The sequence below is a fragment of the Triturus cristatus genome, chromosome 5_1 (assembly GCF_964204655.1).
Source record: "Triturus cristatus chromosome 5_1, aTriCri1.1, whole genome shotgun sequence".
NCBI lineage: Eukaryota > Metazoa > Chordata > Amphibia > Caudata > Salamandridae > Triturus > Triturus cristatus.
In genome coordinates, this window is record NC_140587.1 from 657,901,265 (window position 1) to 657,917,952 (window position 16,688).

At 50.1% G+C, this 16,688-nt stretch overlaps 1 long non-coding RNA gene across 1 annotated transcript in view; it reads left to right on the plus strand.

The window, feature by feature from the left end:
• The first annotated feature begins 1,032 nt into the window (after positions 1–1,032).
• The window catches only part of LOC146831346 (uncharacterized), a 52,428-nt gene continuing 36,772 nt past the window's right edge, over positions 1,033–16,688 (plus strand). Inside the window, exons 1-2 of the long non-coding RNA XR_014961559.1 lie at positions 1,033–1,090; positions 1,177–1,231. This is a non-coding gene — a long non-coding RNA (uncharacterized LOC146831346). The remainder of the gene's footprint in view (positions 1,091–1,176; positions 1,232–16,688) is intronic.

Below are 16,688 nucleotides of genomic sequence, written 5' to 3' on the forward strand. Positions count from 1 at the left end.
CACAGCTAGCAACCCAGTAAAAAAGATAATAAACAAAAACTGGCGAATACTAACATCAGGCACACTAGACTGGCCAAAACCTAGATTTGCAAATAGAAAAACAAGGAACATCAAAGACATCCTAGTGCATACACGACCTTCAGCGCCCCCAAATAAGCAAAACTACCAATACACTGTGGAACATACAACCAGTCACAGGCCACTATCCCTGCGGATAATGCTCAGTATGCAAACTAACTACTACCACGAAAAGCAAACAACTAACCCCAGAACTGAAATGGACAATCAGGCAACACACTAATTGTAACACAACACACGTGATCTACATGATCATCTGTCCTTACAACCTAAGATATATATCGGAATGACCTGCCGAAAAATCAAGCAGAGGATCTGTGAACATAGAAGCAATGCCAACTGTAAACGTGAAACGACAAAAATGAGCACACACTACATCGAACATGGCCTCTCCATCGATGACCTAAACTGGGTTGTCATTGAGACATTAACCAGGACGACCCATAAAGCTGAGAAAATTATTTTTGAGAAAGAGCAGAGATGGGTACACCACCTTAAGACGAACGTACTAGGTCTGATTGATAACATTCCTTGGCTCAGCATTAAATGAACCACTTCTTGACCAATACAATAGAGTTTCAGTACTTGAAAAGCAGTACCTCCTGACAGCCACTCCACCCGCTTCACCTTACAACCCCAAACAAATTTTAGCACCAAAACACCGACCTTCATTTGCTCAACCGCCCCCCCTTATCATTATAACCAATAACCGAACCAGGAATATATGAGTTTCTTTGCTACCCATCTTAATTGAGATAGCATACTAATGATTGTACGCGAGATTCCGCTGCATCATTTTTATTGTTCCTTTTTTCTGATTCATTTTTCACAAAACCCGATAAATTAAAACAAAATAGGAACATCTTGGTTTTTTACCAATAACAACGATTCATGTTAGTCTTTCGTCACTCTCCTTGACTGAGGAAGTAACTTAATGAGTGAACACAAGATCCCGCGCTGCCCGGGACCCTGTAAGCAGCGCCAGCACAAGTCGTGCAGCACCGCGGAAGAGGTATGACCAACGCTGGACCTCGCATGGGAAGACACGTAATGTACCCTTAAACAGAGACTAATGCTAACTTCACTTTAATCCAACAGCAGGTATTGCGCTGTCAGCGGCCCCATTTGAAGCCTGAATCGGGACTCCTTAAAGGTACGCACAATGTTCCCAAATTAACATGCACAGCACAATTAACGCAAGAAGCGCCCATGAAACTAATTTAACACGCATTGCTGTAAAACACTGTTACAAGTGCCTGACATATACGCGCTATTCACCACGACGCAGCAATTCACACACCCGCTTGATGTGTGTATAGACCATACAATATAATGAGGGCTTAAATTTAGCACATTATTATTTTACATCCACGCCACGAGCTCATCAATATTAACAGATACCGGGCTGTAGCTATTGATCGATTTGCCAACCGGAACACACTTAAGATCCAAAAATCACGTAAGCACATTGTCCTCGTAGATGGGTGACTAGATTAAACATCGATAGTAATGCGCATTACACGTCACATCGCTAATCATGAGGAATATACTGTGACAAATGAGATCACTCTAGACATAGAACCATGAATTCCACACGTGCTCATTTAACTGTATTAGCCTGTATTATTGAAACATTTTACTATAACCCTGGACAAAAACAGCATTTAAAGACTTGCCATTTTTAATGTTTGCTTAATGAGATAAAGAATTGCCATTTTTCTCTCTGCATATTTTACATGTTCAAGTTGAACAAGGACATGCATCACCATCATTTTATACTCTATTTTATCACACTTGCGAATACCACTTCTTGTCTCCTTTTTTAGGTACTATCGACCTCTACCTCAGGGTATTTACTCTGATCATCGGAATTGGACAATACCCAATTGTCACACAGTTCTTAGGTCCTGAAGAAAGCCCAACGACCCCTTGAGGGCGAATAGCGGGCTTAAACATGTCGACCATCCACGATAGTGCGGTGGGCTCATACTCAGTCCATCGCTACACGATCATCAATTTTTTATACAGTCTTCCCATACACCATACAGAATAAAAATGTTATTTTCAGGTAGTATGAGGATCACTTTTTAAAGAGCACCACACCTCACTTGGACACTTTTCACTCACCATTGATTTCTAATCACTACTGTAAAACCATTGGATCCCTCCAGGTGGCGGAAGCATACAAATAAAGAGACCCTATGATGATGCTGTCACGTACCTAACAAAGGCGGAGAATCAAGATAAACTGCCACACGGTCTGCCTGCGTGAATGAGGGCTTTTTAAGTACTTTATTGAGGTACTGACAGATAGAACATAGTGGACCCTGGTAGCAGGTACAAGTGATCCATTCCCTTTTGATTTTGACTAAAGTGCTTGAACAACATGTACTTAGAGCTCTCTCGTCTTATGTTAAACAACACCGATTGCTACATAATCGACAAGCTGGGTTTAGGGCTCACAACAGCACAGAGTTAGGTATACCATGAACTGGATGACTTCTAACTCCTTGAAGGTGAACCCAGATAAAACCGAAGTCCTGGTTCTTTCCTCAGGAGTTTCCACCTGGTCCAGCCTTTATTGGCTCCAAGAGCTGAGCACTACTCGAACACCCGTGCCAGCCATGAAAAGTCTGGGCATCAGGCTGGGCACTGGACTGACCTTAAAGACCCAGGTGTCTGCTGTAGTGGGAAGCTGTATCGGACTGATGTGCCAACTCCGGAAACTGTTGATCTTGTTGTCACCCCTTACCATGCAGGCGGCGGTGACTGCATTAATTTTTATCTCGCCTTGATTACGGCAATGCAGTCTACATTGGTCTCCCTGGTAAACTCTTGGGGAAACTCCAAGTGGTCATGAATGACGCAGCGAGGCTGATCTATAAATTGCCTCAAAGAGTGCATGCCACCCCCCTGTTGCATCAGTTGCATTGGTTACCTGTTAAGCAAAGGGTAAGCTTCAAGGGTCTGTGCATCGCCCATAAATCCCTGTTTGGTGAAGCACCCAAATATATCAAAGATCGCTTGAAGCCCTATGAGCCTGGACGTCACCTTTGTTTATCACAAGCTAGCCTCCTTGCATGCCCTTGCTTCAATAGGCCCACTTTCGGAGGCCGGGCCTTTTCAGTCTCCATCCCCCAGATCTGGAACAAGCTACCGGATGGTATGCGTAAGGAAGCCAGATTGCTTCCATTCCGGAGGAGACCCAAGACGATGCTGTTCACAGAGGCGTTCGGCCATGCTTACGCTGCTCCATGCTGAGCTCAGTGTCGTGAAAGAACTTTGGACTGTCTGTTCCATGCTGCAGCGCTTAGAGACCTTTGGTGATTAGCGCTTTATAACTGCAACTTAACATTAACATGAACGCCGTCACCTCCAGCTGCTTCAACACCGTCCGCATCCTCCGTAAGACTTTCAAATGGATCTCACCCGAGTCAAGAAAGATGGTCACCCATGCACTCATCACCAGCAGACTGGACTATGGAAACGCAAACTCCAGACAATACAGGACACTGCCACCAGACTCGTCCTTGGCATCCCCCGGCATGAATACAGCAGCCAACACCTAAGTAGACTCCACTGGCTCGCTGTGGAGAAAAAAGTCACCTTCAAAAACCTCACTCACACCTACAAATGCCTACACAACAACGGACCCAAATACCTCAACGACAGAGTCAACTTCTACGTTCCTCAAAAGAAACCTCCAATCTTCCAACCTCGCACTGGCCGAAACCCCGCGCATCCACAGAGCCAGAGCAGGCGGAAGATCCTTCTCGCACATTGCAGCCAAGACCTGGAACGAGTACCGGCAGACATCAGACGTGCCCCCTACCTGAACACCTCCCGGAAGACCCTTAAGACCTGGCTTTTCAGCTAAACAGCTCTGCGGACACCCCCCTCAGCACCTTGAGACCCTCACGGGTGAGTAGCGCACTTTACAATTCCCTGATTGATTGATTGATTGATTGATTGATTGATTTATTGAAAGTGGCAGTTCCTCCTGACAGCTTTTTCAGCACTCTCCCTGGCAGGTTCCTTAGTTCTGCAGTAATCCAAAGTTCTGGGGTCTGGGCCCCAATATTTATACTCAGTTTCTCTTTATTCTTCTGGGCAGAGAGTGTCTGTTCTCAGCCCAAACCAGTTCTGTCCTCTCAGGTCCAGCTTCAAGGCAGAAGGTGGAGACAGCATTGGCCAAGGCCGCCATGGCCTATTCAGGTGCAAGGGAAATCTCCTCCAACCACTCTAAACGCAGATCAGGCCTATTCAGGTGCTAGTGAAAACATCTCCCACTACTCTGAATGCAGCACAGGTCTATTCAGCCCAGCCCTGACTCATTCAGGAAAGGTAGGGCACACATCACCCCCCCCCCCCCCCCCGAGGTTGCCTGAGGTAATGCACATCCCCAGCCCCTGTCACTCCAAAGCCAGACAGTCAATCCACAAACCAGCAGAGCCGGCTTTAGTGCTGGTGGCACCCTGTGCGACAATGTTTGTTGGCGCCCCCCCAATGACCACCTCTACCACAAATTCTCTCACTAGCACCCTTTAACAATGACCAAGTCTCCATAACCACACCCTCTCAGATGCATTGAATTAGTTATACAGCACCACTCATACCAGTGTAGGGTGTCCGAGCACTTTGCATCATACACACATTACATTGTAGTGGTATGCATAAGTGGAACGGTTCATAAAAATTTCAAAGGTGTTATGGGCTGATTTGAATAAGCTTTCCGACATTGTAGTACCTGCTGATTTATGGGCTGAATGAAATACTGTGGTACAATGGCCTAAGGAAGAACCAGTGAGAGAAGTTAAAGCTAATGCACTCTCACCTGTTGTGGTGGAAAAATATGAAGCAGTTATTACATTTTTAAAGGGTATAGTACCCTGGAAAGATTTGGATTGGTTAAAGATTAAAAGAACTACCCAAGAACCAAAGGAAACTGTGCATGTATATTATGAGAGATTACTGCAGGTAGTGGATATTAATTTTCTGCAGAGGAGGATTTGGGGATTTTAACATCCCAGGTTGTTTTTTGGCTGAAGCCAGAAATGTCTTCACACATAACTCAAAGTGTGATCTGCTGGCAGAGTAAATACTAGATGAAATTATTAGATACGTAAAATATTGCAGTGGCGAATTAGACATCAATCAATCATAAATCAATCATGGGTTTGTTAAGCGCAACTACTCACCCGTAAGGGTCTCAAGGTGCTGGGGGGGGGGGCGGGGGTAGGTGCAAGGTCCTGTCCATCAATGAGGAGGTCTATCGAAGAGCAATGTTTTGAGGTCCCTCGTGAAGTTGGGGAGTGATGTAGTCTGTCTGAGGTGGAGTGGGAGGGAGTTCCAGGCTTTGTCCACGAGGAAGGAGAAGGAGCAGCCTTCCGATCTGGACTACCTGGTGCGAGGGACCACAGCGTAGGAGAACTGGGCTGATCGTAGGGTCCTTTGGGGTGCGTGGAATGTGAGTCGGCTATTCAGGTATGCTGGTCCGATGTTGTGGTGGGCTTTGTGTGCATGGGTGAGAATCTTGAAGCTGATTCTTGCCTCGATGGGGAGCCAGTGGAGTGTGCGCAGGTGCTGGGTGATGTGGCAGTGTCGTGGCAGGTTGAGGATTAGTCTGGCTGCGGCGTTCTGGATGTTTTGAAGTTTGCGGGTGAGGTTTTTGTTGATTCCAACCTAAAGTGCGTTGCTGTAGTCAAGTCTTCTGGTGACAAGGGCGTGTGTGAAGGTCTTTCTGTGTTCGAGGGGCATACAATTTGAAGGTCTTGTGTAAGAGGCGGAGGGTGTGGAAGCAGGAGGATGCGACAGAGTTGACCTAGTGGTCCATTTTGAGTTCAGAGTCCAGGATGATTCTGAGGTTGCATGTGTGGTCCATGGGGGTGGGCCGGCTTCCGAGGGCGGGGGGCCACCAGGTGTCGTTCCAGGCATCGGGGTGTGGGCCCATGATGAGTACTTCTGTTTTGTCCTTGTTGAGTTGTAGATGGCTGCTCTTCATCCATTTGGCTACTGCTTCCATGCCTTCTTGAAAGTTGTGTTTAGCTGCGTTGGGTTCGTTGGATAGCGAATGAGTTGGGTTTCGTCTGCGTTTGAAACAATGTTGAGTTTGTGGGTTCTGACGATGGGGGCGAGCGGAGCTATGTAGATGTTGAACAATGTGGGGCTGAGGGAAGATCCTTTGGGGACTCCGCAGATGGTCGGTGTGGGGTCCGAGAGGAAGGGAGGGAGTCTGACCCACTGCGTTCTGCCGGACAGGAATGAGCAGATCAAGTCTAGGGCCTTGTCCCGGATCCCTGCGTCGTGAAGTCTGCATGTTAGGGTGAGAGACTGTGTCGAAGGCGGCTGAATGGTCGGGGAGGATGAGGGCTCCTGTCTGGCCGCTGTCCAGGAGGGAGCGGATGTCATCTGTTGTGCCGAGGAGGGCGGTTTCCTGCTGTGGTTCTATCTGAAGCCGGATTGGGAGGAGTCAAGGATGTTGTGCTCTTCGATGAAGGTGGCGAGTTGGCTGTTGATGTCTTTCTTGATGACTTTCGCTGGGAACGGGAGCAGGTAGATGGGTCTGTAGTTTTTTAGGTCAGTGGGGTCCTCTGAGGGTTTCTACAGGAGGGGGTAGATCTCTGCGTGCTTCAAGTCATAGGGGAAGGAGGAGTTTGCAAGGGAGCGGTTGATGGTGTAGCAAAGCATGGGGGCGATAGTGTCGGCGGCTCTGTTAAAGATGTGGTGGGGGCAGGGGTCCATGTGGGCCCGGAGTGGATTGACTTCAGCGTCTTCAGTGTGTCTTCGGTGGTGAGGGCTGTCCAGCTGTCGATCGTTGGCTTCAAGGTGTCGAGGGTGGTTGGTGAGGGTTCTGTGTGTTGGCTGTCTTCGTCGAAATTGTCGTAAATGTTCTTGATTTTGTGGTGGAAGAAGGTGCTGAGTTTGTCACAGAGATCTTGTGAGGGAGGGATGTCTGTAGACTCGCTGATGGGTTGGGCGAACTCCTTTATGATGCTGAAGAGTTCTTTGTTGTGCGCGTGCGTGGAGGTTCTGTCTTTGATCGCTTTCTTTCTTGTATTTCTGATGAGTTGGTGGCGGCTCTGAAGTTGTTGTGGGCTTCTGTAGATTTGGAGTTCCTTCAGGCCTTTTCAAGGTGGCGGAATGTGCGTCTGGACTCTCAGACCTCGGTGGTGAACCAGCTGGTTTTCCTGGCATGTGTGTTGTTGTTCTTCTTGAGGGGGGCTATGGTGTTGGCGCAGTTGGAGATCCATCTGTACAAGGTTCGGGCTGCGGTGTTGGGGTCGTCGTTGTCCGCGATGGTTGGAGTGGAGTTGCATAGTGAGGTGGTGAGCTGGTCGTCAGTGATTTTAGTCCAATTTCTGCATGGGAGCAGGTGCTGGGTTCTGTGGATGGTGGGTGTTCTGAAGGTGAAATGGATGCAGCGATGGACTGTCCACGAGAGTTCGGTGGTGTGGCTGAAAGTGATGGAGTTTCCTGTGGTGAAGATGGGGTCAAGGGTGTGTCCTGCTGAGTGCGTGGGCTCGGTCACAATTTGGCGGAGTCCTATGTTGTGGAGGTTGTCCAGGAGGGATGTGGTGTTGTGGTCTTGTTGGTTGTTGAGGTGGAAGTTGAGGTCTCCCAGCAAGGTGTAGTTGGTGGATACGATAGCCTGCGGGGCAATGCTGTCCGTGATGGAGTTGGTGAATGGTCCACAGGGTCCAGGGGGTTGGTAGATGAGGGTTTCCCAGAGGGTGGTGGTAGGGCTGGCCTGTATCTTGAAATGTAGGTGTTCCATCAAATCTTGTGGCTCGCCGGGGAGTGTGCTCAGCCGGAGGGTAGATTTGTGGATGATGGCGATTTCCCCCTCCAGTGCTGGTGGAGCGGTCCATCTGGGAGATCTTGTATCCTTGGTGAATAGCGATGGCAGGTCCCGAGGTGGTGTTGTTCCAGGTTTCAGTGAAGAATGCGACGACCTGGGTGGTGCTGTTGAGGTGGTCCCAGATTTCGGTGGCGTGTTTGTGGAGGGATCGGACGTTGAGGAGGATGCATTGCAGGATCTTTGGTGAGGTCGCGTTGTTGCGGGCGGTTTGTGCTGGATCCGTGGTCTTGACGGTGCTGCAGGAGTAGCGGCAGCAGTGACAGCTGAAGGGTACATGGGTGTCGGCTGGTGAAGCTAGCTTGCAGTTGTTGTTGCGACCTGGATTGAGTGCGTTGAGTGCAGCTGGGTTGTAGCGTTGGCGGTTCGGAGGTCCAGGGTTCCTGGCAATGGTCGTGGTCGGGTCGCAGTTGGGTCGTGGACCGGCGCAGACTGGCTTGCCTTTGGTGCACCAGCGGCACGGATGCGCACCGGCCCCCATTAAGTAGGGTCAGGGAGGGCTGGACAGCTGGGAGGCGGGAGCAGGGAAACTGGGCTGGTCGCGCTGTGTGGGAGCGACTGCAGGGGCAGCAGCTGCGGGAAAAGAAACAGGAGAGAGGTGCACAGAATAAAGAAGTGAAAAGTGAAAGGAGGATGGAAAGTGATAGAAAGAGAGTGACAGTAAAAGGGTGAAAAAGGCAAAGGTAAAAGGAAAAGGAAAAAGCAAGCAGAAAAATGAAGCAAGAGAGAGAGTGAATGGTCCACTGTCCCACCAGGGATGAGGCGTAGGTAGAGCCTGCTGGTGGAGGAGGGCCTAGAACACCAACACTGAGAGTGCAGGGGCTCAGGAGGATTTCACTTGATGGTGGAGCTGTGAGGGTGGGAGAGTAATTTCACTGACAATAAGTGAGTGGTCTTGCTCGCCAGTCCACACAGCGGCCACCAGTAAGTAGGTGTAAGGGAGGGCTGGACAGCTGGGAGGCGGGAGTGGGGAAACTGGCTTGGGCTGGTCGTGCTGGGGGGAGGGGCCGCGGGGGCAGCAGCTGCGGAAAAAGAAACGGGAGAGAGGTGCACAGAATAAAAAATTGAAAAGTGAAAGGAGGATGGAAAGTGATTTAAAGAGAGTGACAGTAAAAGGGTGAAAAACAAAAGTGAAAAGAAAAGGAAAAAGCAAGCAGAAAAACTAAGCAAGAGTGAGAGGTCCACTGGACCACCAGGGATGAGGCACAGGTATAGCCTGCGGGTGGAGGAGGGCCTCGAACACCAACACTGAGAGTGCAGGGGCTCAGGAGGGCCTCACTTGATGGTGGAGCTGCGAGGGTGGGAGAGAAATTTCACTGACAATAAGTCATGAAGCAAAAGAAGATAGAAGAGAAATGTTAGTGCAGACGGAATAAGCTCAGAAAGGTTTTCAGTACCCTTTTGTTTCAAGAAATCAAGGAAATATGCAAGGAGTTGCTGTACCACAGTTTGGTTTTCAGGGAAATCAAGTAGGGATGAATGTATTGCAGGGTAGAGGTAGAGGTATTCCTGTAGGTACAGGTTCTTGATTAGATATTGCTACTATGAAAATGGTTGTAGCTTGCCACATCTGTCATAGAGTTGGACATTGGAAGAGGGAATGTCAATATAATCCTGACAATGCTGGAGGAAATGTACAGATGCCACGAGGTATGCAAAACCAAATGTGCCTGCACAGCAAATGCAAATTCCAATGCAGAGACGGGCTCGAATGATGCCTGTTGCACCTGCACAAATAGGAAATTGTACATTTAATCTCAATCAGATGCCAAAAATGAATACCAATCCATTTCAGAATGCCTTTCTACAATTTCAGATTCCAAACCAGAATGCATTACAACAATTTCCGTTATTTGAAAATTATGACTCCGGTTCAGATACTTCTCAATGACAGTGCCTGAGAGGGGAGGAAGATTGTGTACTTGACGTAGTCATAGAGGTAGACCAGAGTGGCCTGTATGTTGATGCAGAAGTCTATGGTCAGCCGTATCATTTCTTATTGATACCTGTGCTACCAGGTCCACTGTTAGAACAGTGGAAGTCCCAGACCTACCTCTCCCGGGGAAAACTATCCAAGTTGTATGAGTAACAAATCAACAAATCCAAAACCCAGTTTCTGAAAAGGTTCCAGTACAAATAGGCTCATTTAAAGAAAAGCAATATTTGCTGTTGTGATTCTAGTCTTGTGAACCTGCTAGGAAGGGATTTGTTGTGCAAACTAAATTATACTATCTATTGTACACCGGATGGTGTGGCGTTCCAAACACATGATGAGGATGTAGATTTTAAAATAATTAAACAACAGGTTGAGACCGGAATATTCCATTTCCTAAGCATTGATGAAGTACCTGAGGATTTGAGAGAAACAGTGAATGAGTTTGGGATTTTACAGGGAAAGATATCATACTTATTAAAGGTTTGAGCCAGTCTGAATCACTCTGAAACCAAATGCTGCATGTCCCAGATCCCCTCAATATCATTTGACACCAGAGATGATCACAGGAATACCACCAGTGATACATGGCATGTTACAACAAGCATTGGCATAGCCAATAGGTATCGCTTTTGGGACCTTATAAGTATTGAGTTATGCAGCACAATATCCTTGGTGCAACAACAACTGTTGCATGGCAAAACACTTATAAGGTCCCAAAGGCGAGACCTATTGGCTATGCCAATGCTTGTTGCTGTTTTTGTGGTACTGCAATATATAGGGTTGTTATTTGTCACAGTTTACAGTTTGGATTAGATCATTGATGCCACTATTGTTCATAGGATCACAATGTCTCCGGTGACAACTTCTTGCTGCCCAGGCCGTGCTGAGGGGTTCCTTTTCCGGTGGTTCTGCTGTCCTGATCGAGCTGAAGGTCCTACTGCAGTTGTCTCCTCCCTGTGTGTGTGTGGTTGTGGTTGTGTGTGTGGTTGTGGTTGTGGTTGGGTGTGGGAATTGTGTGTGTGGTTGTGTGTGTGGTTGTGTGTGTAGTTGGTTGTGTGTGTAGTTGGTTGTGTGTGTGTGGTTGTGTGTGTGTGGTTGTGTGTGTGGGGTTGTGTGTGTGGGGTTGTGTGTGTATGTGTTGTGGTGTGTGTGGTGTGTGAGTGTGTGTGGGGGTTGGTTGAGTATGTGTGTTTTTGTGTGTGTGTGGTTGTGTGTGTGGTTGTATGTTTGATTGTGTGCATGGTTGTGTGTGTGTGTGGTTGTGTGTGTGGTTGTGTGTGTGGTTGTGTGTGTGTGTGGTTGTGTGTGTGTGGTTGGTTGTGGTTGGTTGTTTGTGTGGGGTTGTGTGTGGGGTTGTGTGTGTGTGTGTGTGGTTGTGTGTGGTTGTGGCTGTGTGTGTGTGTTTGTGTGTGTGTGGTTGTGTGTGTGTGGTTGTGTGTGTGTGTTGTATGTGTGGTTGTGTGTGAGGTTGTGTGTGTGGGGTTGTGTGTGTAGTTGTGTGGTTGTGTGTGTGTGTGGTTGTGTGTGTGGTTGTGTGTGTGGTTGTGTGTGTATGTGTTGTTTTGCCATTTGTAAGCCATGCAAATGCGCAGTGTTACTATACCAGATTAATGGTGATCAAATTGCCTATCTCGAAAGGCGCAAAGGCTGTCTGTTTTGCAGGGATTTGAACATTTGACTTGCAGAGCAGTGCAGATATCAGCAGTGATCATTTAACTTACGGAGCCATCATTTCGGTTCGATTTCGACATATTTGTTGCGTAGAAATGTTGATGTATTTGTGTATTGCATCCTGCAGATGAAATAGTTTGCATTTCTCATGTGACCTGACCACCCACATACAATTATCCAGAAGGAAAAAAAGTGTAATGGTGATGGAGCAACTTACACTTCTAAAGGAGAGTTTGTAGATTTTTCTGCGCTGTAGCCCGATTTTATTGATGATTTTGACAAAGAGTTAGTAAAATTCAGAGATGCTGTTTACCTATTGGCTTGCAGAAGAAACCTCTCTTTCTTGTATTCTGTGGAGGGCTAAGCACTATTCAGGTCTGCTGCTCGTAAATGTCCTTACAACGAACATAACATAACTCGTATTGTTATTTTGAGTTGCTCGTTCGTTTTCTGTCCTCTGGGGGCAGTGGTGCTGTTGCAAATGCAAGCATCCAGGCATGAGAGTGGCATTCGTCCAGTATGTTGTATTTGCAAGTGGATTTGAATTATTGTTGGCTTTCTGAAATTTTAGCAGAATAAAAATGGTGTATATCAGTAGCCATTATGTTATGCCGCATCATGTTAATTTGCTTACGCTTGTGAGCGCGAAGGCGGCGGAGGGGCGGAGGCAGGGAGCAAGCAAGAGGAAAGACAGATGGCGCTGAAGGCTGGCAGTTCGCGCGTGCACGCTCACGTGAACGCAAGCTTGTCGCCAGCCAGCAGCACTTTGAAAACTCACCTACTAAAGTCTCTCCGAGCAGCGCATGTGCGCTGACTCAGCGAGACCTAAAAAACGAACGGGCATTGAGGGTGAAGTTCTAAAATGGTCAGAATCATTCCTCATTGGTTTGATCTGAGAGGATGAAAATTGAAGACTGTTTCTAACATCGAGGGCTCAAGGAGTCCCACAGGATTCCATTGTTACTCCAACTTTATTCAAACTGTATATATCGAACCTCTTGGAATCCTAATAAAGGCTGGGATATTCTATCATCAATATTCAGACAACATTAACTTTACTTAAAGGAACCCTCTCCAAATGCTATCTCGCCACCACTGTAAACTGCGCTCAAGACTGGATGCCCTACCATAGGTCTACGGACAGGAATGCACAACATAAACTGCATCTTCTTTGGAGAATTTTTGCTGCGTTCCAAAGCAAGATCTGAAATCTCTTGTTCAATCAGTAGTGCTCTCCAGAATGGACTATTGTAATTCTCTCTACTGCTCTTTCCAAGACCTATCTCACCCCTCTGAAATCCATGCTAAATTTGGCAGTGCGCTTCATCCAGGAGGCTGAAAGGAATGACTATGACTCACCCATGTTGGTCACTCACCCCTGGCTGCCCATTAAAACCAGGAACACAAGATGACTTGTATTACCCACAAGGCACTGAAAACATTCACTCCTTGTTACTTACTGCACAAACCTAAATTATCTGGAGGCTCTAGACCATCAAGAAATGCAGAAGTTCTGTTGCTAACACCTCTGACCTTTAAGAACGAATGACCTAGTCAAGGTAGATGTCGCTCTCCTCCGGCAAGACTTGCGGAACGCTACCGCCCGCATCTCGGAGGCCGAATCCAGAATATCCACCGCGGAGGATGATATCCGTCACCTGCAGGACCAAGTCCGAGAACTGACCACCCACTCCAAGGAGCTACACAGCCGGGTCGAAGATGCAGAAAACCGTGCCCGGCGCAGCAACCTGCGCCTGGTGGGATTCCCGGAGGGGGTCGAATCGGGCCGTGCAGACGACTTTATGGAACGATGGTTCAGATCCTGGATGCCGGTGGACAACCTGTCTGTCTCGTTCGTGGTGGAGAGGGCCCACCGCTCCCTGGCCCCCCGGGCCCCCCCCCCGGCCCTTCATCCTCAAGATCCTCAATTTCCGGGACAGAGATGCCATTCTTCACGAGGCCCGGCGCACGGATACCCTCAAATACCAAAATCATACGATCATGGTCTTCCCGGACTACACACGTGAAGTCCAGGAACTGCGAAGATCCTATACGGAGGTGAAACAGAAGATGCGCTCCCTGGGCCTTCAATACCAGCTGCAGTTCCCGGCCTGCCTTCGGGTCATCTTCCAACACAAGACACTATTTTTCGACACGCCACGAGCAGCCTGGTCCTGGCTAACGGAAGAGCACTCCCTGCACCGCTCTGGACGCGGATCACCTCTGGGCGGGCGGGGGGGGAGGCCCGGTCATCGAGGCCCCGCTGGCGGCACCGCCGCACGCTGCCCCGGGAGCGCACAGCAGGAGAGGCGGTCATCACACGCTCCAGGGGGCAGCCGCGCCGGGGGTCGAGGGCCTCTTCTGCCTCTTCGGCTGCACCCACCAGTCCCGCGGCTGTCGGGCGGCGGGCCGGGTCACCCCGGCTGACGGATTCCGCGGCCCGGCCTGCCGTGCTTATGGACACCTCGGACCTTTCTCGCAGCCCTACCATTTGACATTCTTCTGCTGTCTGTGTTTCGTTGGGGGCAGGGGGGGTATCCCCGCCAGGTTGCTGGTACTCGGGACTGGGCTGGTGTGCTCCGCTGTGTTTGTTGCTCTCGGCCAGGGCAGGTGAATCAGGCTTGTTTTCTGCTGTCTCAGGGGTCCACTAGTGCTCAAGCCCGAGCGTTTTAGCTGGGTGGTTGTTCCATTTTGTTAGGGCGACAGATGCTTCTGTTTTCGAAGTATAGGGTGGGGGGTGGGGGTTTGGGGTTGGTTTGGGGCTGTTTCTTCCTCCTAGGGAGGGTTTTGTTGGTGGGGGTGACTCCCTCTTTGTTGTTGTTCCTAGGCATCATGTGACCTTTGACCTGCTCTCCTGCTCGATGTCCCGCTGTCCCTCCTCTCCAGGGGCTTGCGCAGCCGCTCCTCCATTGCCCCCTTCTCCTGTCCACGACCATGGCTGATCCGCCCGTTCCTATGGCCGCCATGCGCGTACTGTCCTAGAATGTCAATGGTCTGTTAGATCGCTTTAAACGCATGGCGGTCCTTAAATATGCACAACGTGCGGAGATTGATGTGCTCCTTCTCCAGGAGACCCATCTTCTTGGCAATAAATGTCCCTTTCTCACCCGTTACGGCTATGATAGGGTGTGGCACTCCGGTTTTGCGAGGGGATCCCGGGGGGTGGCTATCTTGCTCCGCAGGTCTTTTCCCTTCGTCTTGGCCCAGGTGCACTTGGACCCCCAGGGCATGGTGGTGGCGGTTTGTGGTACTCTTGAGGGGCGACCCCTCACCTTGCTGTCCCTTTATGCGGCAGCATCCCTCTTACCGTCGGCCCTCTCTTACACCGCGGGCCTCCTCCCGACGGGCTCACTCGTTCTAGGAGGAGATTTCAATGCTGTTTACGCGCCCCATCTGGACTCGACGGGACCGATCTCCGTTGCCCGCGCCGCTCGCGCGAAGCAGCTGTCGAACTGGGTGGAATCTCAAGGCCTGTGTGAGGTCTGGAGGGTTTGGCACCCACAGACCCGTCAATACACCCACACGTCGGCGGCACACCACTCCCACGCCCGGATCGATCTCATCTTCGTTCCGCCCACCGAATGCGCGGGGGTGCAGGATGCACGCATCCTCCCGAGAGGCCTCTCGGACCACTCGCCGGTGCTCCTTGCTCTTGGCCCACCTCCCCTTTCTGCCCGCCCGATGTGGCGTCTGAACGCTTGGTTCCTTCATGACAAAGCATTTCGGAAACTGGTCGGTGGCGAAATCGCTGAGTATTATTCTCATAATGCGGGCTCCGTCTCCTCCTCCGCCATCCTTTGGGAGGCCGGCAAGGCGACTATTAGGGGGGCTGAAAAGGGGCATGTGCAACAGCAGCGACGTGCACAAACCCAGCGACTCGCGGCTTGCGAAGCTCAAGCTTTGGAGCTTGAGCGAAACCAGGGGGCGTTGGAAGATGCCACGCGGGCGCGCCGCCTGGCCTTTCTACGGGAAGAGATCCGCCTACACTCTCTGGAGGCGGCAAAGACTCTGTGGCGCTCCTCGGTGGCCCGGGTCTACTGGCAGGATCATTCCTGCCATTAAAGATTCCGCAGGCGGGACCCACACGGTCTCGGTGGCAATGGCCCAAACTTTTGCTGACTACTACTCCCAGTTATACCGACCCGGGCGTCCGAGATCTCCCTTGCGGAGTTGCTGGAGGCGGATGGGGCGGCGCTCGGGGGGCTGGGACAGGAGAGTTGTGAATCCCTCGACTTGCCCATTACGCTGCAGGAAATTGAGTAGGCGATTAGCCGCCTGGTGCCCGGGAAGACCCCGGGACCAGATGGATTCCCACAGGAATACTATGCTCACTATCGTGAGACCCTGGCCCCGAGGCTTCGGGACCTGTTTGCGGAAGTGGTGGAGAGGGGCTCGTTCCTGCCTGAAACGGACACAGATACCATAGTTGTCCTTCCCAAGACGCAGCCCCGTCCCAGTCCTGCTCCGACTACCGGCCGATATCCCTTATTAATACCGAACTCAAGATCTATGTCACGATTCTTGCGCAGCGGTTATGCCCGTCTCTTACCTCCCTGGTCCACCCGGACCAATGTGGATACATGCCGGACCGGGGGACTAGACACACACCGAGGGCACCTTTCCCCTTATCTGGCCCTTCTGCTGGTCGACTTTGAAAAAACCTTCGATTCGGTGGGGTGGGCCTACTTGGGTGATATCTTGGAGCGAATGGGCTTCGGTCCCCGGTTCCGCGCGATGGTCGGTGTCCTGTATGCGAGCCCACGTGCCCGTGTGTTGGTCAATGGGGCTCTATCCTGCCCGTTTCCCATTGGTCGGGGGACGCGGCAGGGCTGCTCGCTCTCGCCCCTCCTGTTCGCTCTGGCCATGGAGCCACTGTGGTACTTTAAAATTTGGGACCGCGTAGGAGGCAGGGCCCTACCCCTGTCTATCCCGGTATTAGCAAACCGCGAATGGCCAATGCGGTATGTACAAGTGCTTTATATAACGTTTCATTGATAAATGCACTATGTATACGATATTATACATCACTACGTGGGTTCCATCTTAGAGCGGTGGCCATCTTATGGTTGCCCTCACATAGGCTACATATTATGAAGCAAATACGAGCCTTTAGAGCACATGTGCCTTCCTTTGACTTCTCTATGACCT